The sequence below is a fragment of the Cryptomeria japonica genome, chromosome 2 (genome assembly GCF_030272615.1).
Source record: "Cryptomeria japonica chromosome 2, Sugi_1.0, whole genome shotgun sequence".
Lineage (NCBI taxonomy): Eukaryota > Viridiplantae > Streptophyta > Pinopsida > Cupressales > Cupressaceae > Cryptomeria > Cryptomeria japonica.
The window spans coordinates 632504413-632514310 of record NC_081406.1 but is presented as its reverse complement, the minus strand read 5'-3'; positions in this window follow the sequence as shown (position 1 = coordinate 632514310).

Below are 9898 nucleotides of genomic sequence, written 5' to 3'. Positions count from 1 at the left end.
CTGTGTCTCATCCAAAACTGACTGAATCCATGAAACTGATACTTTATTGCGGAGAAGATGAAACTTTATGGCGGATCTGCGATGCAAATGTTGCTTTATTGTGGATTGTGCGCGAATAGACTGAAGAAAGCTGGAAGAAACTTTACTCCTCAAAACATGTGATGTTCTCAGTTCCACACCCATCACTAGACGTAGGATTTTGCCTTAGCTACAGATAGGGTCTGATTTGTTATGAATGGAAAGGGAGGCGAAAAGGGAGGTTTATTATGAATGGCTAACCAATCTTGGGTAGATCAATAACAAGCCATGATGGGAATGGGTAAGTTTATTATGAATGAATAGGTTGCGAGTGTGTGCAAAGTGAAGGATGAAAGTGAATCCTGAAGGAGGGAGGAGCAATGTCTCTACACATGGCGCTGGTGACCCAGTTTTCACCATGGTACTTGCCCAGGGCGCCATCGAAGTGGTTTTCACCGTTGGACGAAATTATTTCTCTTTACTTTTTTCGATTTTTCAATGTTTTTTTTGTGTCACAAGGCGCCTGTTTGCCAGGTTTTCACCAAGTAACGATTTTTTTGTGTTTTATAATTTTTTTTTGTATTTTTGAAATTTTTTGATTTTTTTTGTATTTTTGAATTAGGATATTCCAAAGAGCTATGTGTAGAACCTGCGAAGGTGCATGCTATTGATAGGATCCTCCAAAGGTTCACCTTCTGTAGTTGAGAGCTGATATGCCCCAGATCCATAGACTGCTGTAATGATGTAGGGGCCAAGCCAATTTGGTTCGAACTTGCCCTTCTTCTCTCTGTCTTGCTGATTTTTGGGATTTTCTCTGAGAACCAAGTCACCTACCTCAAACGTGCGAGGCTTGACTTTGTGATTGTAACTGCGACTCATTTGTTGTTGGTAAGCCTTGAGATGATTAAAAGCAGTTTGTCTCCGTTCATCCAACAGTTCTAGTTCTTGTAAGCGAGAGACCCTGTAATCTTCATCACTGATGATGTTTTGCAAAGAGACCCGTAAAGAAGGTAACTCAACCTCAATAGGCAAGATGGCTTCAGTGCCATAGACAAGTGAGTAGGGTGTAGCCCCTGTAGGTGTGCGGACACTTTTGCAGTAGGCCCAAAGTGCAGGATTGAGTTGGATATGCCAGTTACGGCCAGCGTCATCGACTGTCTTCTTGAGGATTTTAAGAATTGTTTTATTAGACGCCTCAGCTTGGCCATTACCTTGGGGGTAATATGGTGTGGAGAAACGATGGGAAATACGGAAGCGGTCACAGAGTTCACGAACATCCTGATTTTTGAAGGGACGCCCGTTATCAGTAATAATGGATTTAGGAATACCATATCGGCAAATGATATAGTTAAGGATGAAAATAGCAATTTGTTTCCCAGTGACTTGTGTGAGAGGCACAGCCTCAATCCACTTTGTGAAATACTCTGTGGCTGTGATAATGAATTTATGACCATTGGAAGAAGGAGGGTGAATCTTGCCTATGAGATCGAGTCCCCACTGACAAAAGGGCCAAGGAGATGCCAGTGGTTGTAGTTCTTGTGCTGGTGCATGTATGAGGTCTCCATGAATTTGACATTGCTTACATTTCTTGACAAACTGATATGAGTCTTTTTCCATATTGGGCCAATAATATCCAGTCCTGATGAGTTTCTTGGCCAAGGTAGGACCACTAGCATGCGGACCACATATCCCTTCATGCACTTCACGTAACGCAATCTGAGCTTCGTCACTTTCTAAACATCTAAGAAGAGTGCCATCTAGACCTCGTCAGTATAGGATATCAGCTAAAATGACATATCGAGAGGATTGGCGAATGAAAGTGCGGCGTTGGTTGTTTGATAGATCAGGAGGTAAGATATTGTCACGAAGATATGTGAATATGGAACCATATAACTGGGATTCGGGACCGACAACGCATATCATTTCAGTAGGAGTGATCTCATATGAAGGAACCAACAGGTTGTCTACCAGAAACTCATAGCAGGTTTCATTTTGAGGCAGGTCAATTAGTGAAGCGATTGTAGCCATGGCATCTGCAACACGATTCTGCTCTCTTGGTATCTGCTCAAAATCTATCTTTGTAAAGTGCCATTTCAAATCATCTACCAGTTGCTTGTAAGGCATTAATTTTTCATCTTTCGTTTGGTAATCATCAGTTGCTTGACGGATGACAAGTTGAGAATCCCCAAAAACACGGAGTTCTTGGATCTTCCATTGAACTGTAATTCGTAATCCAGTTGTTAATGCCTCATATTCCGCTATATTGTTAGTGCAAGGAAATGATAAGCAGTATGATTTTGGTATAGAATCGCCTTGAGGAGTTATAAAGAGAATACCAGCTCCTGCCCCGTGCTGTGTGTATGAGCCATCAAAGTATAGTTGCCATGGTCTTTCGTGTGATATTGTTAAAATGGATTCATCTGGAAATTCTGAATTTAGAGGAGCATCATCAATCATGGGGGCATCTGCTAATTGATCCGCGATTGCTTGTCCTTTTATTGCTTTTCTATCCACATACTCGATGTCGAATTCACTCAAGATCATTACCCATTTGGCCAATCGCCCAGTAAGTGTTGCTTTATTGAGAAGATATTTTAAGGGATCAATTCTTGCAATCAACTTAGTCTTATGAGTGAGCATATAATGTCGTAATTTCTGCGAAGCAAAGACCACGGTGAGACATGCACGCTCGATTGGTGTGTAGTTTAGCTCATATCCCACCAATGTGCGACTGATATAGTATACTGCTTTTTCCTTGCCGTCAGCAATTTGTTGTGCTAGGAGTGCCCCCAGTGCTGTTGGAGTAGTTGATATGTATAGTAGCAAAGGCTGATCTGGAACTGGTGGCATCAAAACTGGTGGATTCAAAAGATAATCTTTGAGCGTCTGAAAAGCTTGTTGACAGTTATCATCCCATTTGAATTTGATATTTTTATGTAGCAGGTGCTGAAAAGGATTACACTTATCTGCAAGTTGTGCTATGAATCTTCGTATAGACTGGAGTCTCCCTTGTAAGGATCGAAGTTGACTGATATTTCTAGGTGGCGGCATGTCCATGATAGCCTTGACTTTTGCTGGATCGGCTTTGATTCCTCTTTTGGACACAATGAATCCTAGGAGCTTCCCGGAGGTTACTCCAAAGACACATTTCTTGGGGTTTAATCTTACCTTGTATTTTTCCAACCGATCAAAGACGACTGAAAGTATGTCCAAATGTGTATCTCTGTCTATTGATTTACCCAAGAGATCATCAACATAATCCTCCACAGTTATGTGCATGAGATCATGAAAGATAGTGGTCATTGCTCTTTGATATGTAGCACCTGCATTTTTTAGCCCAAAGGGCATGACATTCCAACAGAAAGTTCCCCACGGACAAGTGAATGATGTTTTGTGTTGATCCTCAGGAGCAATCCTGATTTGATTATAACCAGAAAATCCATCCATTAAAGATAACATTTCGTGACCTGCTGTGAGATCAACAATCAAGTCGATATTTGGTAATGGAAAGTCATCTTTTGGACAAGCTTTGTTGATGTCTCTGAAATCTGTACATATTTTGATGTTGCGATCTGGTTTACTGACAGGTACTAAATTGGAGATCCATTCAGGATAATCAATTGGGCGTATGAATCCGACATCCAATAATTTCTCCAGCTCTGCTTTGACTAGTCATGCCACTTGTGGATGCATTTTTTTTAATTTTTGTTTCACTGGCTTTGCCCCCGGTTTGACTGTCAAATGATGCATTACCAAATCCGGATCTAGTCCAGGCATATCAGCGTATGACCATGCAAAGTTGATTTGTCGTTCCTTGAAGAAGCTTATGAATTTTGACCTTTCGGACTCTGTCAATGATTGAGCCAGGAATATGTTGTGTGGAACCTCTTCTGTACCAATGTTTGTCTTGATAGTATCCTCTACCAACATGGATGACTTTTCCTCATACGAGGCTGGGAGAATGTCGAGCCTTCCGTCTTCGAGTGCCTCAGAGAGGTTTTCGCCCTTAGATACGTCCTTTCTTTTTACTTTTTGGGGATCAGATAGCGCCACAGTGTGGTTTTCGCCATAAGACCCTTGATTTGTTCTTATTTTCATATTTTTGCGACTGGAAGGTCCGACACCCTCACCAAAATATGCCATGTTGTTGAGTTCTATGGTGTATCCTGCTTTATGGTCCCCAGGGGGAAGATCATCTCGTATGCTAAGATAGTCAATAATAGCTTCGTCATTTTGAAATGTGTCAAATTGTGCTGGTCCTTCATAATCCCAGTCAATGAGTTGGTGGTGAACAAGGGGAAGGACTTTAATGTTTTCGGAGTTTGCAGGGCTAAGAGTGAAGATGTGGTTATATTCAGGTATATCGAGGCAATCGTCGAGGTCATCGATGGCACTCTCCTCATCAGTTTCGATCGCAAGCGAATCCAAATTGTCGTCACTAGTAGCGCCTTTCGGGACAGGTGTCCTCATCCTATGTGATTTCGACCTAAGACCTTGAGACGAAGACTGTGCAGAATCTTTATGGGTTATTTCTTGACCCACCCTGAACTTTTTATAAAATTCCTCTTCTTTTGTCGGTTCATTTGGCTCTCTGAATGTCTCGGTGAGCTCATAGTCGCTGGAGGATTTGTCTGAACCCCATTCCCATTCGTTGGAATCTGTGGAATAGTAATCTTCTTGTTGAACTTTGGCAACTTTGATTTGTGATGCCTCTTTTGTCCTTTTAGTGTGGATCTTGGAAGTCAGAAAACCAAGTCCCTTTGAGCGTTCTCTTTTTACAGTCAATTCCGGTTGTAAGGGCTCCATAGTGCCTTCTTTGCGTAACCCAAGAGGGCTTTTTCCATCATACCCGAATTTTTGTAGAATCTTGAAGCCTTTGCCATATTTCTCCCAGGGTATATTGATCTGATCTTGTGTGTCCTCTTCAATGTCTTTATAGAGCATTCTGTATAAATCTTCCTCTTCTAGTTCGCCCCATCTTTGAAAGGTAGTAGGATCCCCTTTGAGTATCATGATGGATATTTGCTTGTTAGGATGTGGCCTTCCATATTCTTTTGGAGAGCTCATGACTTGTCGTAAATACATTGTCTGATTTAGAGTGTATTCTCCCATGCCTTTGTCTTGAAATTTGCCTTTAAGTTCACCTTGTTTTGATGTCGAAGGTTTCAATGACTCAGGGTCAATGTATGCCGAAGAAGGAACAGCTTCACGATTACTGGGAATGATGGTCTCCGTATGTGATCTCAAGTTATTGCAGTATATGAACAGATTAGGATCACCGTTAACTATTACCTCGACTCCATTATGAGGAAACTTAATGCATTGATGGTATGTCGATGGGACTGCCCTCATTTCATGAATCCAAGGACGTCCTAGCAATATGTTGTATGTGAGATCCAGATCTAGGACTTGACAAACCACAAACTTTGTAACTGGCCCAATTCTTAGAGGTAAGGTGACCGTGCCCTTGGATGAGCGCTCTTCATCGTCATATGCCTTGATGGTGATTTGATTTTTTGAATTCACAGCTTTATCAGAATATCCCAATTGTTTAATGGTGCTTAATGTACAAATGTTTAGACCTGCTCCTCCATCTATCAGGACTCACTTTATTCGATGTTTGTGTATGAAGGCTTCAACATGTAAAGGTGCATTATGTGGCTAACATACGGAGGCATCATCGGCTTCTGTGAATGTAAGGGAATGTGGAATGGAAAGGTATCCCACCATGGCTTGAAACTGGTCCACGTTCAGATCAGTAGGAACAACAGTATCTCTCAAGATTTTGTCAAGAATAGCTTTATGAGCGGGGGATATACGTAGGAGCTCAAGGATGGAGATGAGCGCGGGTGTCTTCCCTAACTGTTCTACAAGGTCATACTTAGGTTCGGTTGATGAAGAAGCGGCATTTTTAGTGGAAGCACCTGGCAAAGTAATCTTAGCTCGACGGGTTGTAACATGACATTCAGGGGTATGTTCGGAAGAAGATCCAACACCTCTTAGGACAATCTTGGGTCTCTGAGGAGGATTCTCAGGATTTTTGTTCTTGATGGTAATAGTAGAGATATGATTGTCCGTCGAGATGTGATTGATAGTTGAGTCATAGTTGTAAGGTGCTCTAGTATAGTTGGCCTGATCATCTGTGACTTTGGCTTTTCCTTTGTCATGCTTTGGGAATGGTTCCTTAAACATCTCATGTTCTTGATTGGATGAGTGTCCCTCAATCTCAATATCACCTCTATCAATGAGATCTTGCACAATGTTCTTCAGTCGATGGCAATTACTTGTCTTGTGACCCTTTCTCTTATGAAACTCACAATACTCATCATCATTCCACCAATTTGGTTTGACCTTTGGTTCATATGGAGGAAAATCTGGAACTGTGATCACTTTGTTTGCCACAAGCTTTTTGAAGACTGATTCAAGTGGTTCTCCCAATGGGGTGTACTTCCTTCGTGGTCTAGAAGTTGTTTGAGTATTCACTTGATTGTTTGTAGTACTTGATCCCGAAAAGATGAATTTGGGTCGCACTGTGTTGGCATCAACAACACCATCATTGACTGTGTTTTTGTTTTTATTCCAAAATCTTGGCTTGTCTTTTCCTTTAAAGTCATCTTTGTTTTCCTTGAATATCTTAATGACTCCTTGTTCAATTAAGACCTTTTCTGTTGCTAAGCCCTTTTCAATAACATCCTTGAAGGTGGACAAACAAGTTTTCCTTAGATCATAGCCAATGTCCTTGTTAACAATTTGTGTGAACATCTCTACCATTTGTTTTTGTGGAATTTCACAAGAGCATCTGCTGGCTAGATTTCTCCATCTTTGCAAAAATGATGCAAAAGACTCTCCCTCTCTTTGCTTGGTATTGCACAAAGTAGTGATTGAGATATCTGTTTCTATATTGTAAGAGAAATGCTGAATAAATGCCTCTGCTAAGTCACCCCATGACTTAATACCAGGAGGTAATTGAGAGAACCATTCCATAGCTTGATCGCCTAAGCTTTGCGGGAACAACCTCATCAAATATGTTTCTTCTGCCGCTACCTCAATGCAAGCTGTGAAAAATTGTCTTATGTGCGCCTTGGGGTCTCCTTTTCCTCTATACTTGTCAAATTTTGGCGTCACAAAGTGTGCAGGAAATGGAGGCATTGGGATGCTCTTATCAAATGGATAAGGACATATGTCTCTCATAGTGTATGTTGGTTTTGGGGTACTCATGTCCTCCATTTTCTTTTGTGAATCTCTGATTTGTTGCTCCAAATTATTCTTAGGTGGCGATTGATTTCTTGTAGCATACCCCATGTTTGAGACACCAATTTGAGGAGGAGCTTGTTGCATGTATGGATGATATTGATCATAGACATGTTCGTATGGAGGAGGTCTATATTGATGCGGCATATAGGGAGCACTTGGTATAGCTTCATGTTGAGGAACCCCATATCTATTTTGTGCGTGTATACCATATTCTATAGGCATGTCATGTTCTATTGTGTTGCCCCCAAATTTGACATGAGGTTTCCTTGTGTCCAAATTTTGAGCATGCCTTTGAATGTCCACTTGTTTTGATTGATCCATAGATTGAGCATGTGATTGAGCATATCTATCTGCATAAGACTTCCATAATGGTCTTTGAAGGTAAGTATCATATGTTTGACCGTGTGTATGTGGGATTTCTGGTTTTTGAAGCAAAGCTGATGGTGATTCAGGTACCATATGCGGTCCTCTATTTCCTCCACTATTGGGTCTCCTTTGATCCATGTTGGAGTGAGTTTGTTGCGAGGGTCGGTTTTCCATAAGTTGAGACATGTCAAAGTCATGAGGTATTTTAGCTCCACTTTGTGCCATCATGTGTAAGAAGTATTGTCTATCCCTCTTCATTATCTCTTCAACCAATCTATTGAAATGAGGATTCATTATGGATTCTTCTACATCTGCTGATTGTATTGAAAAGTTGTCCACATTGTCATTGTGTGTAGCATTTTTGTTTGTAGTGTCTGTGTTTTCCACATTTGGAATGTGTCTATAAACATCCATGTTAGGCAATGTAGTGTGCTCAGGATTGAAAAATAAGTCATTGTCATACTCATAAGAACTCATGTTTGCGGACTCTTGAGCTTCTTTAGCTTTTCTCCTAGATTTTTGAAGACGGGTTTCAACCATGAACTAGGTGTTTGACCAAGATGTGAGAGACTATATGAAAAATGAAAAGAGTATGGAAGACCAAGAGTTGTATGGAGTGTAAATGAATCTTGAGGTGTACTTGCAATGTCCAAAGTGGAAGACCAAGTATGTAAGTAGTAGAGTAGGTGTGACTTCCAAAGAGATGATTGTTTCTCTTGATGAGGTGAGTTGACCTTGACTCTAAGTAAGAGCAAATGAGACCCAAAGGTAAGAAACCTTGATGAGGGACCACTTAGCAAAGTGTTGTTGTATGTAGTGTGTTGACAAAGTATGATGAGGACAAGCAAGTGACCTTTTGACTCGAGTTTAGACAAGTATGAATGTAAAATGAGATGTGAAGCAATGATGGACTGTATGAGACCCAAGGACAGGTTGAATGCTAGATGAAACCTGAAGAAACAACCTAGGAAGCTCAAGTATTCCGAAACTGATTTCTCTTGTTTGCCGAACTGTAAAAATTTTCAATTCTGGACATAGACGCTTCTGTATACTTCACAGACACGATTCCCAGACACAGACGTGTCTCTGTTTGACACAGACGCTATTCTGCCCTTCACAAACGCGCTTAGATGACTCAGACGCGGTTAGAACAGACACAGACGCGTTTCTGTAAATTTCGTGCAATTTTTCCAATCTGTGAAGTTGTTTTGTTGTGACCAAATCCGATTGTTTGACTATTTTTCGTGACAAGAGGACACAATGTTAATGAGGACTCAATGTTTGCAAGTGTTTAGACTCCAAAAGTGTGTTGTTTGATGTAAAGTTGTTTTGCATACACTTGAAGACACAAAAGACACAATGTTTAGTTGTTTGGTCTTGAATGTTTGAATGTTTAACATAAGACAAGCACAATTCTTATGGCTGGCCAAGACAATAGTTGTTGATCCCACATAGGGTTTTACCCCCGAGGCTACGCTATTCAGAGCGGATACTTAGATGCTTGACCTCACTGGCTCCACCCTCGGCACTCACTTCTCGGGTCAGCCAAGCATTAGTCCCCATGAAAACTCCCCATGGCGAACTTTGTATCTCTACTAAGAACCATATGTGTGTGGGCCGCTACCAGAGGTTCGACCTCCTGCCTCAACAACTAGAAGGATTTGGGCTTGTAAAACAAAAAGGTGCTAGTAAGGGCATCCGCTCGTGTGGCCATACATGTGGCACTTTTAGCTCTGTAAATACAGAAGGCTCCCAGCCGGTAGGGGTTACGCCCTACAAATGATCAAATAAATTTGATCAAACGGGTTTATGGGGAGACATAGTGTCGGTATGAACTAATCAACACACGTTATTCATAGTTTTCACCATGAATACATTTGATTATAGTGGTTCGGATGAGGTGGGTTTTTCTCGCTACCACTTGGGTCGTTCTCTTCTCACTAGTAGTCCTAATGACCACACGGGAAGACAGGCCCTCTAAAGATTAAACAAAAAGAGCCTATTGCTCAAGACACAAAAGACAATGATTCAATTTTAGTGCACCAATGGAAGTGTTTGCTAATCTATGAAAACAAGGCACACAACAAAATCTCAAAAACCCTAGCCAAGGACCTGCAACAAAATTTGTTAGTAGTTTGGGTTGTTTCAAATGATCACCCCTTCCTGCAAGCACACAAGTTAGGTAAATTTTAGAAACCCAAAAGACTTTGTGAAAAAGGGGCCTTCAACAAAAACGTTTTTTCTTGCTTCCAAGACAAGC